This window comes from Tamandua tetradactyla, chromosome 23 (assembly GCF_023851605.1).
Source record: "Tamandua tetradactyla isolate mTamTet1 chromosome 23, mTamTet1.pri, whole genome shotgun sequence".
NCBI classification, from domain to species: Eukaryota; Metazoa; Chordata; class Mammalia; order Pilosa; family Myrmecophagidae; genus Tamandua; species Tamandua tetradactyla.
In genome coordinates this window covers 20,217,163-20,231,285 of record NC_135349.1, presented here as the reverse complement: position 1 = coordinate 20,231,285, position 14,123 = coordinate 20,217,163, and the positions used below count along the sequence as shown (strand labels likewise).

The following is a 14,123-nucleotide window of genomic DNA, read 5'->3' as shown; positions in this document are numbered from 1 at the left end:
CGGTTGAGTGACTGCCGGCCCACACCGGGGTCCGACCATCCAAGCCACATCACCATGCTAAGGCCAGCAGGGAATGTTCCAGCTAAACAGACAGCGCAGGGCCTTCGGGCCAAACTGCATGCAGCAACTGGCTGTTGTCAATGCAGGATGCTTGGAAATTCCTTGTTTTCAGTAAACGGGGTATTCACCCAGAGGCAGTGACCAACTGACACCTCCAGGGAGGGGTGGCCCCACAGTACTAATCCTGCCATGGGGGGAGCCGAGGGGTGAGTTCCATTAAGCCTGGAGAAGCCATGAAAACATATAGGTAGGAAAAGAAGTGCAAGGCTCATACCTGAAGGCAACGGATGTTGTCAAGAAGTTGAAGGTCTACATGAATGGGAGGCATCCATGCTGCCCATAATGAGAAGGGACGAGGATGCCGGAAACCGGGTACCACGTCTGGAGGAATCAAAGCGTGTCACCCTGCTCCTGCACAGAAATGCAGACTGGATGGGGACCCACGGGGACTGCAGGCAATAGGCCCTTCCAGAGGCAGGAGGCAGACGGCTGTCCCTGGGGGTGATGGGACAGCTGATAATAGGCTGGGTTTGTGCATAAATTATACTTCATTAAAGTGGTTTTTTTAAAAATACAAGAAATGATTTTTATTTAAAAAGAAAAAAAAAGGGCCACAGAATATGGGCCTTTAGGTTATCCACTGATTTTGGCTTTAAAATATTCTTCCTGAAAGAGCCCAGGAGTGCAGGACCAGGCACCGGGGAGTGTGCAAGGGAAGTACGGGAATGGGAGGGGGCCAGCATGGGGACACGGGCAGTGTGGGGACAATGGAAGGGTCACAGCATGGGGACAACGGAAGGGTCACAGCGTGGGGATAAGAGAAGGGGCCTCTGTTTCCTGGTGCCGTGCTGCCCAGGGCCCTGACATTCAGAGCACAGAGGAGCTCATCGGGTCAAGCCCTCCAAAGTGCTGTTGCACCCACAGTGAGCAGTCAGCCTGCCACCTCGCGGGGTCCCGCGCCCAGCACGCGCCTCAGGAGACCCACATTCTGTGTCCCCGAGGCGTCCACGGGCAGCTGCTTCCGCACTGCTTTACTTGGCCACTCTGGACTCCTAAAGGTGGCCAAAGGCTCAACACAGGGCTGACCGCAGGGCCCAGGAGGGAGGCCCCGTGCCCCCCGGCGCCCCCATTCACGCAGGCTTAATGGAGGGTCAAGCCCCTCCTGCAATGCCTCTTGGCCCGCCGGCACCAGGGTCACCCACCTGAGGCCTCCGCCTGCCCGCCGGCCTCCTCACGGAGGCATCACTCTCCTGTGAAGGGAGAGAAACCCCCACGCACTACTGATAAGAAGCCCTACAGGGTTCCTTCCTCCTCAGTGGGCCCAGGGGTGCTAGAAGGTACCTTGGTTCTCCCGACACCCAAACCCACCCACAAGCCCCCGCCGGGTTCGCATTCCTCGGGGGAGGACATGGCCCCCGTGGGCGGGCCCCCGCCTCCCAGCCCCGGCGGCACACCGGGTACTCCTCCGGAAGTTTGGGCTTATTCCCCTTCGCCCCGTGCCCCAGTGTTATCACATACTTGGGGACCTGAGACAATGCATCCTTTATTCAGGTGGTTCAGTCCCCCCACAGGCCCGCTAGGTGAGGCGCGGGCTTTGCGATCGGCGTTTTGATCCCAGTTCTGCACCTGGAGCATTTTTTTGGTCTCCCAGTTGCCCTGTTGGCCGGGCGGACACCATCCCAGCGTGCAAACCCACTCGGGTTGCTGGTCCCCACAGCACCCGGGCATGAGCAGGCCTGTCCTCACTGAGACAGGTGACACCATGCACACAACTCTCCACCCCTGTGGAGAATGCGGGCACAGCCCCTGGGCAGCTCCTGAGAGTGGGTGAAGCACCAGGCACCATGCTCAGAGGCCACCGAGCCCGCCACAGACGTGGCTGCGCTTGGGCCTGCTCCAGCCCGGGTACAGTAGGGCCCACTGGCTCCATCTTCTCAAAGTGCCCCGCAGTGTGCTGAGGACAGAGCACCCGGCTTCCAGGCATCTCCAGGAGCATCTTTCCCTGCCAAGGCAGCTCTGAAACAGAAGTGGCCCTTGTAAGAAACGTGGTGGCACCTCTTCAGCTTGTTGGAAACAAATCGGCCCTCCGCCCCTCATGCCCATCTCCTGAGCTGGCCAGTTCTACGTGGTTCCAAAATGGGGCTTTTACTTGTCAAGGAACCCCAGAGGGCACCCACAGAACCTCTGGAGACTCTCCTTCCTGCATCACAGACCCCAATGTTTTGCCACCTGAGTAGTGGGGATGGAAGGGGCCGCCAAGCAACTGTGGACAGGTCACCATCCCTGGGTCCTGGACAACACACTGGGCATGCCCCTGCATCGCCCGGCAGGAGGCCCTACCCTGCCTTCCTCCTCTCACCCGGACTGGCCCTGTCCATTTTAACCTCCACCATTTCTCCCAGGATGGCTAGCGGGCACAAGGGGCGGTGGGGACACCCCACATGACCAGACCCATGAGAAGGCGTCAGGCAGCTGCTCTCCATTTGGGCATGGAGTTTTGAGTGATCTATCTCGAGACCACTTTTGACTGTTTTAGGCCTAAACGAGGACACAGGGGCACTCGTGGCAGACCCTGAGTGTGAAGGACAAAGAGGTTGCATGAGCCCAGGATGGGGACACCGACTGGTGAGCACACCTGCTTCGTTGGACAAAAAGACGTTCCAACCAGAGAGCGAGGCATGAGAAGTGAGTGAGACTTTCAGGCCCCAGGCCTGTGCCCTCTGACATCCTTCCCGCTGTGCTGCCCTTCCTCACTGAGTCGGAGGGCAGGCATGCCACCCAACGTGTACCTGGCCAAGGGGCAGGACCCTCGGCAGTCGGGGGCACAAGGATGGTGGGTGGGCTCGCCGCAGCCGCCACTCACTCGGGCTATAGTTTGCATCTCTGGCTGTGCAAACTCATATGGCAGGGGTGGCATTTGCTGCAGAGTCCTTCACAGGAAGTGGAGTCCTTCTAGCACTCCTAGGACCATTTCTCCATAGCTTCAAGAAAGAGCACCCATGATGCTTGCCTTCTGGGACTGTCGGCCAGTCAACCAAGGGCCTAAGTGAGCTTCTCCTCCCTGCTCAGGGGTGGGGAAGTCTGGGGTTCAGACACAAGCTCTTTGGGGAACGTGTGCCCTGTGTTAGATGCACATCGAGGGAAAGGCACATAGACAGACTGCTTACTTCTAAGAGTGACAAAACCAGGAAGGCAGCCTGCAACCATGGGAAGGGCTCACGCATCTGTAAAGTTTTCTCCTTTCAGCTGCTAAAGGTCTATGTGGTAAATGAAATCTCTGATGTGCTCTCCACTTAAAACACACCCTCTCGGTCCACAGCCACCAAGCAGCTTTAAAAGCTGTGTGCCCGCTCACCTCCGGCAGCACCTCCTTGGCCCAGGAGCCCCGGAGGCACCCAGGGAGGCCCTCACTGTGGGCAGGGCATTGGAGCCTCGGGATAGCCACACCCCAGCCGAGCAGCTGCCAGCCCTGCCCTCCTGGAGCCGGCTGAACAGAGACTCCCGGAGCATGGTAAAGGGCACCCCGGTGGGGTCTGCAGGGGCTGGGCGGGGCAGGGAGGGGCCCGGTGTTGTGGGGCAGGGGCTGGGGATGGTTGTGCCTAAACCCAGAATGTTGCAGCACATTGGGGGCCATGGGCAGGGTGGAGCCGATGCCACGTATGCGATGTTAAGGCCAACCCAGGCTTGTCTGGGGTCATGAACCAGGAGGGATCAGGAGGGCCAGTGGGGAGGTGAGGGGCCAGTCACGGACGCCACAGGACAGGGCCACTCAGCAGCAACTAGAGCATCTCATGACCCGCCCACAGGGTGCCAGAGTCCCCGGGTCCAGGGGTACTGCTTGCCTGTGGCACCCAAGCAGCAGGCCTAGTCCAGGCCCTGCCTCTGCACACCTGTCTCCAGGAGCAGCACCAACGAGGAAGTATATACCCCAGCTGTGGGGACCAGGGCCCAAGCACACCGAGACCTCAGCTTGGGCCCCCAGATGCCTTGTCAATTCTGGAGCAAACAGGGCCCCACAAAGGGGAAGAGGAGCTCATGCAGATTTTTGGGTGAGCAGGTCAGAACAGTCATCCAATGGCTGAGGCTTCTGATAGGCAGAGAGCTTCCCAGACAAGGAAACCTGGGGCTGAGGGCGGCTTTATCTCCTCAAGAGCAGAGTCTTTCACCACTCACCTCCCTCCAATTTGGGGAGCAAAAGTGCAAGTTTTAATAGCTAAAAGAACTCAAAATGAAAGACAAAACCCGTGTGGCCTCCACACGTACACACCCTCTGAACACTTGTCAAGGGGTACACGTTAGTGCCTTCTTACGGGACTGCCAAGAGAAGTGACTCCTTTTTTTCAAATTGAGACATTTTCAAAGCAAGTGACCCCGTCCAGCCAATGTCTCCCTCAACACAGGTTCTCCTGATCGAAAGCAGGTTGCGGCCCAGCGGGCAGAGCCCACATTCAGCAGGTCCCGTGGGGCCTCGGGGTACAGGATGCACGTTCCCTGCGAGGCGCCCCTCCCCACAGAGTGCATGGGCACAGTGCCAAGGAGCAGAGGGCTGCACCCACTGGCTCTCATAAGCTGAAAGCCAAAGAATCTTTAAATGAAGAAATACAAGTAGTACCAGGTCTTGGGTTCAGGAGGAGCCCCCAGAGCCACGACCGTCCTCAGTCAGCGCCAATGCACGGAGCCCCCGAGTCAACCATGTGGCTGGGACAGCTGCCTGGGCTCCTGCTCACAATTCAGTAGCATCTATATTAGGTCATCTACATGCTAGGAAATATAAGGCTGGCAGCTCTGACATGAGGTCAGTGGCCGTGGCTCGGCCTGGACATTCCCAGGACTCAAGTGCAGCCAGAGCCCACGGCCCAGCCCTTGGGGGAAGGTGGCTGTGCACGCTCCACGCCCAGACCTGGGAGGGGCCCGGTGCATAGAGCTCGCAGGCAGAGCTGTCACCTCTGTGGCCGCAACAGACATGACATGAAATAACAACCCAGTCTAAACTTGCAAAACTTTCCTTCTCAGGTTGACAAAGAGGAATATGAGCTGTTGTAAAGAAACAGCTTGGTTCTTAAGCAAACTCTCTACCTAGGACTTGGTGCATCAGACTGGCAAACTGAAGCTACAAGTGAAGGTGGCCGAAGCATGGGCAGGGCATACAGTGGTGCGGGACAAGTCGCGGCTGCAGCATGAGACTCACTGCCATGTGCAGACCTGACCCCAGGGATGCAGGGCTGGTGGGTGGCCTGCAGGTGCATTCACCAAGTTTTCATGCCCATCCCTCAAAATGTGACCCTGTTCTGAGCTTCCATCCCCTGACAACCTCACGGTGCATAACAAGGATGTCCCCGATAGTGAGAAATAGCAGACGAAGACGGAGAGGACAGGTGGAGACGGGGGTCCCAGGCCTGGCCCCGCCGCACAGAGGCAGAGAGCAGATGTGTGCGGGACCCGAGCCTGAGCTCAAAAGAAAATCCTCTAAAAGAAACAGGCCTGAAAATCACCATCCACAGTGGTTCAGAATGAAAGCTCCTGGAGGCAACAGGCCTGTCAGGGATAAATCTCAGCAGAGGATCGACACGGCACCGGGAGGTCCCAGCGTTCTCCTGTCTACACGCGCCCACGTGTGGCTAGAACCCGAGTCAGAAGCTGAGGACCTTGCACGTGTCACAGAATAGCTGAGTCCATCAGCCTGAGTCGAGGGTGACTGCTAGCTTTGCTCATTTATAGAAACCTGTGCCACTATCCGCAAGGTCTCACGAAAAGCAAGAATTAAAACAAGAGCAAATCTGTGCCCTGGAAACTGCCCGGAAGCCTGCAAGGGGCGCAGGGGCCCCTCGCTGTGTGCGTACTGGACTGAAGGGAGAGAATCCACCCAGGGGCTCACCAGAGGGCAACAGGCATGGGCCTCTGACAGCCAGAGCCACCGGGTCGGAGGCTGTCCAAGGACCACAGTGCGAGCACGCAGGATGGGCCCCTGCACCCTTCCCTATGTCCCCAGCATGCAGGCAGTTCCCGGCTGCTTGCAGAGCAGGGTGGGTGACCCGGAGGCCCGCGTCAGCAATCTCCCGCCCTTCTGAATGCTGCCCAGCCTCTCTCCACAAATGCACTGTAGCACAGGGTTTGGGGAGTCGTCTCCCCACAGTCACAGCCCCGGGTCTCACACCCCTCTTCTCCTAGCATGGCCGGCCTTCACTCTGCTCTGCTCAGGCCCATGCAGGTGGGCTTCCCCTTAAGTACACATACTCTTGCTGTAGCTCAGTCTTGAAACTGGGGCTGCTGACAGGGCTAACAGGCCTTAGTTTAATCACATCAGCTACTGGATTAAAACGAACACAAAGGAACCCAGTCTCCAATGCTCATTATGGGTGCAGTGCCTCTGGGAGCAGATGCGGAGTCCTGGCCCTATGCTGGGACAGGGGCCATGGGGAGAGGGACAGCACTATGTTGGCCCAACAGGGACTGCATGGATGGCGGTACATCCACACAGCGGGGACTGTGCAGAGGTGGACAGCGCTGCATCCCTGACTTAGACCTGAAAGTTTAAGGATTTCTGGCTCTGCCCTCATCCCCAGGACACTGCCATGAGATCAAAGAAACCCGACATTCACGCAGTAAATGCTGTAACCTCAGCTTCAGAAAATGCAAGATGGCTTTCTAAAAAACTGACCACAGGCCTGCTAGGTAGAAGTTGACCTCTGCTGATCTTAACATCCTATAATTTTTGGTTAAACTCTAGCCATAGAAGTGCCTAAAAATAAAAAGGCCTACAAGTGAAAGTTCCACCTAACATTTCTCAGGCAGAAGTGCTTAAAGAAATGACTGGAAAGGATTTTGAAAAGATGCTTTACGAAGAAAGCCTTTACGTGAGTCCTTTACATGAATTGTCCTTAAAACAAGTTATTGAAAATCAATAACTTTCGAATTAAATTTTTTCAAATGACTCTGGGAAACAGAATTGACTCCAGAAAACAAACATGATCTTCTGTGCAGCAAATACTTCTCCAGTAATGTTGACCATTGATATAAATCTGCAGTCCACATAGTACACTATCCAATCAACATAACGATCTTGCTGTGGAAGAGATATTAGCTGAAACGGCTGTTACTGTCCTGGATTTGTTCTGTTGTGCTGGACTCACAGGCTGTGCTGCATAGAACGGCCTCCAGGAACTAAGAAGCATGCCCCAGGACCGCCGAAGCCCGCTGACCCATCAGAGAATGCAGCAGTGCACTACGACGCTGCCACCGCGGAACACGAAGATCCCGAATTGCCCCACGGACCTCCAGCCCTCGGACTTGATCTGATTTGGGGAGGACAGGCCCTGAGCGGCCACTATTCCTGGTAACCACCATCCACAGACGTCACTGCAGACACGTCCATGCAGCAGACCAGAAGGCACCCACGGCAGGACCCATCCCGGCGATTTCAAAGAGGTGCAGCATGGTGGGTCAGCGGGACAGCTCCCGGTGGACAGTGCCCCAGTGGTCATACTCTCCGTGAGATGTGCATGGCAGTGGTGGGCCCCTGGCGCCAAGACCCGTGAGCTCCCACACTTGTGGGATACGATCTAGACACCTGAGGAGATAGCAGCAGAGATGGTGGAGCCAAGAACGGCCAGCACAGTCCAGGTCTGCCATCTGCCATGCAGTTTTGGATGGAGCCAGCATGGTGGCATGGAATGGCCAGGGTCCCTGGGCTCCCGTGGCCCGGACTTCAGTGTCCTTCTCTATCAAACATAAGTGCATACTCAGGCACTGCATTGAGCAAGTTCACTCTCACACTCCAGGCCGCCCCCAGCTGGAGCAAGTCGGGGGACCAGGGAGATGGGGTTGCGGTACCAGCCAGAAGGCCAGGTTGGAGGTCGGTTTTCACAGGTCAGCTCGGGTCGCGCCCCAGCAATGTGGGTCCTCACAGCTCTGCGAAGCCGAGGCCCCTGTTGGCACCCAGTTGGTGAGATGAAGGTCTGGCACAGCCGGTGACTCCAGACCCCATGGCCAGCACACCCTCTGCAGCACCAACTCAAGGGAAGGTGTCTCACTGGGGCTGGGGGCGAGGGCAGAGGCCCCACGGGGACTTCCTGAAGGGACACGGTGAGCCTGGACCCGGCTGCACATGTACGCACCAAAGAAGAGAGTGGGCCAAGACCTTTGGCCAACCAGGATCATTTCAAAAAAAGCAAAACCACTGCGAGGATTTATGTGGGTTTCAGGGCAGGGAGGATGGACAGATTAAGGAAATAAGGGTCACGAACAGACTCTAACCAAAAGAACCAGGAGATGGGACGGGGACCTTTCTGGGTTTCCACTGGAAATCACCCCAGGCTTGCAGGAGGGAGGCTGGAATGACCTGTGCTCAGTCTAGCCACCCACCTGCTGCTCCTCTCCTGGACTCTGACCTGCTCTCCCTCAGAGCCCTTCCTGGCACGACCCAGCCCCTGGAGGAGGGAAAGCTATTGGTGGATGCCCAGAAGGGTCCCAACTTTGGGACTGAAACAGCCTGTATCAGCATGAGCAAACCAAGTTGACAAAGGTCAGTTGTCCCCAAGCCTGAGGGGTGAGAACGCAGTCCATGGAAAGCACCATTATGAGGGTCAGGTTATGTCGGTGCCCAGGCGGCCTGCCCCCTCCTTGTTTCATACTGTCAACTGTTCACCTAGTTCAACAGGCAATAAAGGTCTTTCCATCTCTCGCTGAGGCTGCTCTGTGCCCCAGCCCCTGAAAGATGGATGTGGCATTAACAGAATAGCGAGGGTGTGTGGGCACTGTGCACCTGGGGCACCCGAGGCCAGCCTGGCCTGTCACACCAGGGAGGATTCGACGGAGTCCTGTAAAAGAGAGCCCTGGCTCTTCCTCGGAGCATGGTGTCCCGGCGTTTCACTGCATCCTGCACCGTCCAGGCCTCTTTTTCAGCCTGAGCCATCTCGCTTGCCTTTGTCAGGACACTGCCCAGGCCCCCCTGGCCAGCGCGCCCATCCCGGGCTGGTGGGAGGGACAGACCCTCCCAGCACATGTGGCTTCCAAGGCGCAGCCCCAGGTTCCAACAGCTCAGGATGGCTACTCAGCACAACCCCAGGACACGCTCCACGCCCACCACCCACTGGCTTACGCGACCTTACTAAGGCACAGAGGGAGCAATTTAAAATCAAGGATGAACTGCTAAAAGATAGAGTCCCGAGACAGATAAGGGAAAAAACCCAGAAACTTCCGGTATTCTTTTTCGATAAATTGGAATCATTATTTTTACATAAAGCCAGCAGTTGGAAACACTGGCTAATGTTTAGGAACTGACCTGAACTGCCTGGAAGAAAAATTTCTTGAATCTACAATTGAAAATCGTCATTAAATTAAATATATAATACTATAATTTATTTGTGATCAATGTCACAGGCCTACAGAGAAATAAACCAATTAGAGCAGTGTGTTAATAAAACACCTAATTAAAGAATAAAAGACAAACAAATAACTCTGTTACAGTTTTCTAACCCAAGATTCCTAAAATCTGAGTGAATAAACTAAGGATATTGTGCAGAGAATGCGTCCCAAAGACAGGCCCTCCAGCACCCCTGACTTGCAGCCTCCAGGATAAAGGGGTCAGGGGCAGGTGCCCAGACAGGGGAGTGGCCCCACCCACAGCAGAGGGTGCCCTGCCCCCTAGGGAAGTTGACCCCACCCACCGTGGAGAGGCTGTAGTTGAGGAGGATGCCTCAGCCAGTGTGGCTAGGCGGAGATCTGGACAGGAAGCCAGACACCAGGCACCCATTTAAAATGAAACCCTCAGGACCCGGGCAATTTCCCTCCATCCCTGCTGCCCCTCCTCTCTGTCTCTTGGACCTCTCCCCTGGGACATCTCTCTCCCTCCCCTATTCCCGCTGAAGCCCTCTCCCAGGGCACCACCCTCCCCTATTCCTGTTGATCCCTTACCCCGGGGAACCACCCTTCTCTATTCCTGCTGATCCCCTACTCCGGGGAACCACTCTCCCCTATCCCTGCTGACATCCTCCCCCGAGGCACCACCACCTGGTCCCTGCTGCCCCATCCCCCGGGGCACCACCCTCCCCTGAACCTGCTGAAACCCCCCCCCGGGGCACCACCACCCCCTGTCCCTGCTGCCCCATCCCCAGGGGAACCACCACCCCCTGTACCTGCTGCCCCTCCCTTGGAACACCACCCTCTCCTGTCCCTGTTGACCTCCTGTTCCGGAGCACCACATTCCCAGCCCATTCCCTGCTGCCCACTTCTCCCTAGGATCCACTCCTGATGTATGGGGCTTGACTCCCGACAGGCCTGGCCTGCACTTAGTATGTACCTGTCAGCAACTGACAACTGATTTTAAAAGACAGCCACCAGCTCCCTAAATTGCATCCATCACAGGTACTATTAGGCAGGACCAGGCAGGAGGTGTGCGCACGCTGGGCCGGGAGGAGATGGCGAGCCTGGCCCCGCTGTCAGTCCGTGTCATGTGAGCCCAGCTGAGCACCCCAGCTGCCAACTGCCAGCACTCAAGGTATTAAGAACACCCACAGGAGTGCACCAGCAGGCGGCACACAGAGCCCATGTGGCCACCCATCCAGGGGTGCTACATCCTCTCAGGCAGAGCAGGATCATCGTGTTTAATTTGCATACATTTTAATTGCAGCCCACATGACCCACGTGCTGCCATCACAGCCCCGCCCGGAAAGAGTCATGCCTGTCCGTGTGCATCTGCGGTGTGAGACGTATGGATTCCACAGGGAAGGGCCTCCTGGTGGGCATGGGGCACCCTTCACTGGCCACAACCACACTCCTAAGGCTTCCTGGGGCCCCCCGATTTTCAGGGTGGTGCTGGTCTGTGATCCAGGACCCAGCTGGTGCCTGGGCATGGGCAGAGTACACAGGAACGGACACAGGATGCCGTGAGGACACGAACCTTGGCTCCCCACCAGGCATGGCCCCCAGGACCGCCTCTCCCACAGCACACCATGGGCCCTTCATCCCCCCATGAGGACAGGCAGGGCCAGTGACCCCACAGCAAGGTGGCAGGAAAAATCTGCTGGACAAACGATGAATACAGGTCAGAACTCAGGAACAGCAAGTTTTGATGGTGTAACCAGACCTGGAATACCGAAGCCCTCTGCAGGCCTCCTTGAAAAGAGGGATGCCCCTGGCTCGCATACACCGACTTGGCATCAACCACCTGTGGGCACCGACCTGCTCTACATGTCAAGATTTTTCTAAAGATGCTCTAGTTCTGAACAATTCTTAACCATAAAAAACAGAGGCTAAAGTACAAACTGTACTAAACAGAAGGAACGCACAAGTGTTCATCAAGTGCTCTTATTCTAACTAAAGGGACGAAGGTAGCTTGGGAGGACTGACGTCCCTAGAGGCCACAGCCTATGCCTCCCCGTGGGGCAGAGGCAGTTGGGGAGACAGACCTCAGGCTCAAATGCCATCGGAGTCCCTGGAGGGCCTACCCCAAGGTATGAGTCCACAGTAATGGGTGGGGCCCGGGAATCCGTAGGCCAAGCAAGCTCCCAAGCGCCGCTGGTCTGGGCAGTCGCCCCCCCACCCACCCTGAGTACCCACCCCTGAGGAAGTGCCCCAGAGGACACACCCCTGAGGACCCGCCCCAACGACTGGGCCCCAAACACCCACACCCTGAGGACCTGCCCCTGAGGACCCACAGAAGTCTCCTTGGCCCCTTGTGACCCTCCCCCGACCACCCCACACCCTCCCCAGAAACCACCCATCTGCTTTGCGTTCCTAGAGAGCAGTCTGCCTTTTCCAGACTATGACTTGGAGTCCAAAGGATGCACCCTTTTTTGGCCTGGCTGCTTCCTGTAGTGCTCCATGCTGACATCCATCCACGCCCAGGTAGGATGGGGGCTCTTTCCTGTGTTTCGCTGAGCGTGTCCCACTGCACAGATGCACCACAGCATTTATCCATGCGCTGATGAGTGTGATCTGACTAGTTTTCCATATTTAGTGATTACGAATGAAGCCAAACCATGAACGTATGAAAAGTTTCGTACGCGTGGGGATGTGCATGTGGGCCTCCATGTCTCTTAGGGAAACACCAGGGAGTGGAATGGCTGGCTCATGGGCGAGGCATATTTTAACGTTCCAAGAGGCTGCTGGATGCTTCTCCGGGTGGGGTTCCATTGTCCATTTCCACCTGCAGCCTGTGAGACTACCAGTTCCCTTACATTTTTGCCCACATATGGTGTGATCAGACTTTCTAATTATAGCAAATGTTGGAAACTTAGTTGTGTTTAGGGGAAAATTCTGGCCTTGACTGCACTTCCCATGAGACAAGTGATGCCGAGCATTTCACACAAGGTTTCCCCCTCTGAATCCTGGGTGAGGGGTCTGTGGTAGGTAGATTCAGGTGTCAACTTGGCCAGGTGAAGATGCCCAGTTCTACTGCTGTGGACATGAGCCGACGGCATGTGAATGCCATCTGTTCCTGATTACAGCTGCAGTCGGCTAGGAGGCATGCCTGCTGCAATGAATGAGCTTGCCTTTAATTGGCTGGTGCTTAAATGAGAGACTCAATGTAGCAGAGCCCAAGCAGCGCAGCATACCTCAGCTCAGTACTTGGAGCTCAGTCCAGGCCTTTGGAGATGCAGAAAGGAATCACCCCAGGGAAAGTTGTTGGAACCCAGAGGCCTGGAGAGAAGGTCAGCAGAGACTGCCCTGTGCCTTCCTGCAAGAAAGAACCTGCACTGAAAGTTAGCTGCCTTTCCTCTGAAGAACTAACAAAATAAATACCCTTTTAAAAAATAAATAAATAAATAAATACCCTTTTATTAAAAGCTAATCCATCTCTGGTGTCTTGCATTTGGCAGCTAGCAAACTAGAACACGGTCCATTCAGATTTTTAACTCTCTTTAACTGAAACCCCAGTCTTTGTCTTACCAGGTTGTGGCAGTTCGTTATTTATACAGTGTTTAGGTACAAGTCTTTTCTTTGACATGTTTGCAAATTCTTTCTCCCAGGCTGTGAATTGCTGACTTATTTTTGTAAATGTCTTTTGAAGAGCAAATGGGCTCCATTTTGATGAAGTCTAGTTGAGTTTCATCTTGAATTTTACACTAGGTGGTGGCTTCTTTTGTCAAAACCATGTTTTAAGATGTAATGATGTAATCAGACGTAACGTTTTCTTGAAGTTCTACAATCTTAGCTTTTAGGTCTATGATCAACCTGACTTCATTTTTTTTTAACATGTTTTGCTGTCAGGGCTGGCTGAGGTTCCGTTTCTGCCTATGGTCAGCTTTTACAGCACCATTTGTTGAAAATTTTTCCCTCTCCCCAGTGAACCTGCCCTGGTACCTCTGTCAAAAGTCCATCCATTTACAGGTTTGCTCTCAGCTCTCGGCACTGTTCTCTGGCCACTCACCTGGCCCACACTGGCCCCATGCAGTCTCGCTCAGCCGAGCTCTGTGGCATATCCTAGGGGAGTAATGGAGGCCTCCAGCTTTGTACTTTCACAAACTTGTTCTGAGTATTCTAGGTCCTTTGCATTTCCTTATAAATTTTACAACCACATTGTCAGTTTTCACAAATTTTCAGAAAGAAACCAGTCTGGCTTTTGTTTTGCCCTGAATCTCTAGATCCACGTGGGAGAGGCCACACAAGGTGTGGACATGGCAGTGCAGGAGATCACAGCCAGGAGTGTGCCACACCCGCTCCCTCACTGCTCGGCAGACCCCTTGGATACCCCTTCAACCTTCAGTCCATGGCAGACAGCTGGAGAGCTCTCTTGCTGAAGCTCACACCTCTGCTTGAGGGTTTGTGTAGGGGTGTGTGCCAGTATGAAAAGCTTTATGTCCTCTTGAAAGCCATGTTCTAATCCTAATCAATCAATCTTGTGGGAGCAACTGTTTCTTCTAATCCCTATTCAGCACTATAGGTAGGGAATTTGATTAGGTTATCTCCTCAGATATGTGACACTCAATTCTGGGCATTAAATTTCATTAGATGGAGACGTGTCTCCATCCATTCTACCTGGGTCTCGATTAGTTTACTGGAATCCTATGAAAGGGGAGACATTTTGGAGAGAGTTCCTTTTGAGAATGAGGAGTGAGCTGCAG

General features: G+C 55.0%; 1 protein-coding gene across 9 annotated transcripts in view; it reads right to left on the bottom strand.

Annotated features, from left to right (window-relative positions):
* The window catches only part of LOC143667184 (olfactory receptor 4A47-like), a 275,202-nt gene that overhangs the window by 74,010 nt on the left and 187,069 nt on the right, over positions 1-14,123 (bottom strand). For 4 of the 9 annotated variants that reach the window (XM_077141112.1, XM_077141123.1, XM_077141113.1 and 1 more), the window contains one exon: positions 335-555. The exons of 1 other annotated variant lie outside the window; for it this stretch is intronic. The gene's annotated coding sequence lies outside the window, so the exon portion shown is untranslated. 4 more of the 9 variants (XM_077141116.1, XM_077141118.1, XM_077141115.1 and 1 more) reach the window with 3 other exon arrangements.